Consider the following 2,157-nt stretch of genomic DNA (forward strand, 5'->3'; position numbering starts at 1 on the left):
AAGGTTAATTTCTAAGTCGAAGAAAACATAGAGTTTACCAGTCCCTGATTCTGCTGGCTGTAGAAACACAAGGCTGAGGTGAATTTTCCTTATGTCTTTCCCTCGCAGAGTCTGGAAGGGTCACTGCTTCTCGTATCGTTGGAACTAGATTTTTTCCACTGTGTAGATTGTAATGACGTGTAGGCAGTTAAGCTGTAGGCACAATATGCAAAACAGAAACATCCGGGTTGATAAAATATTTAAATTGGTATAGTGTTTTCAAACTGTGAGCTGAGACCTATGAATGAGTCATGAAATCAATTTCAGTGGGTCGCAATGTGCATTTTTACAGAAAAGGTTAGGAAAAATTTCAGAATGTATCTCGTGTAGCGAGGCTCAGTATTGTTTTGTGAAATGTTTGGGTCACTTGTATGCATGCATGTGTATACTGGGATGATGTAAAATGTATTTCTTGCTGTGGGTTGAGATCTAAAAAGATTGAGAAGCACTGAAATAGAGGACAATTTATTCACTATCCAAGAACATTTCTTTCTACAATTCCTTCAGATAACCTTTACGATGGAATTTATCTGACTCCAAATTCCATTTACAGATCAGTTTTCAGGCACCTCTCTTTTGAGTAAGATAGACTCGAAGCTGGCAGGTAGAGCAAGCAAACCAAAGACACTGCCAAATGCCGCTATGACAGACTCCTGCTTTGAGAACCACACAGTCACATGTCTGCATCTCGGGAATGAAATGTAGGTCAAGATCCACCACAAATGGGCAGGGGGCAGGAAATAAAACCCGTTAGGTGTCAGTATCGGTGAGGTTGGACAGTAAATGTTTTCCTCTTCTGGTAACGGTTACTGTTAAAGAAAAAAAAAGTCAGCTGCCTCAGACCTAGCGCTTAGAGAACATCTAGAAGTAGAAATCAAATGGTGCAATGTCCACATGCTTCTGGAAGCCAAAAAGATTCTGCCTCTCCCTCCCCCAACGCTCTCCACCAACGCGACTATGAGTACAAGAGCGTAGCTTAGGCCGTGGGGAAAAGGGCATTCTGGGCGGAGGTGACCAGGTTATGTATTTATTTTATACACATGTATATACATATATGTTCACATACACGTGTATTTCACAATATATATATTTTACCATTTTAATCATTTTAAGTGCGCCGTTCAATGGTATCAAATACATTCACATGGTTGTGCAACACTCACCACCATCCATCTCCAGAATTTTTTCATTATCCCAACTGAAACTCTGTATCTATTAAACAGAAACTCTCGCTTGCCTCTCCTCTTAGCCCCTGGTAACCATTGTTTACTTTCCGTTTCTATGAATTGGATTACTCCGGGTACCTCATATAAATGGAATTATACAATTATTTGTGTGTGTCTAGCTTATTTCACTTAGTATATTGTTTTCAAGGTTCATCCACGTTGTAGCATCAGATTTTCATTTCTTTTTAAGACTGAATAATGTCCCCCAATGTATTTTTTTTATTGTAACATTAAAGAACATTTATTGCAACTTAAAAAGTTTCAAAATTAATTACCAATGTAAGATTTTAAACACAAATTTACAGATGTTATAACCGATAAAATTATTAACACTTAGAGAATTAAAACTTAAATAATTTGGAGAGATATTTTAATTATAATATTGAATGTTTAAAATACATTTAGTTTGATTGAGTGATCAATCAAACTAAAAAGAATTTTTCTTTGGCCTTTCTGACCTGTCTCTCCAAATTCATATTGCGTATGCTATGGATTTTCTTGTATTTTCATAAACGAAATCCTGTCTTTTTTAAGAAAAGATTTTTATTAAACTACAGCTAACATGCAATATTATATTAGTTTCAGGTGTACGCCGTAGTTATTCAACATTTATATACCTAAAGAAGTGATCACCATAAGTCCAGAAACCATCTAATATCATACAATGCTATCACATATTATTGACTGTATTCCCTATGCTGTACATTACATCCCCATGACTTGTTTTATACCTGGAAATATGAGCCCCTTATTCCCCTTCATCTCCCCTTTAAAATTTTTTTTTCCAATTACAATTGACACTCAATATTATTTTATATTTGTTTCAGGTGTACAGCATAGTTTTTAGACATTAATATAGTTTAAGATGTGACCCCCCTGACTAGTCTTGTAC

This window comes from Pteropus vampyrus, unplaced genomic scaffold (genome assembly GCF_000151845.1).
Source record: "Pteropus vampyrus isolate Shadow unplaced genomic scaffold, Pvam_2.0 Scaffold48, whole genome shotgun sequence".
NCBI lineage: Eukaryota > Metazoa > Chordata > Mammalia > Chiroptera > Pteropodidae > Pteropus > Pteropus vampyrus.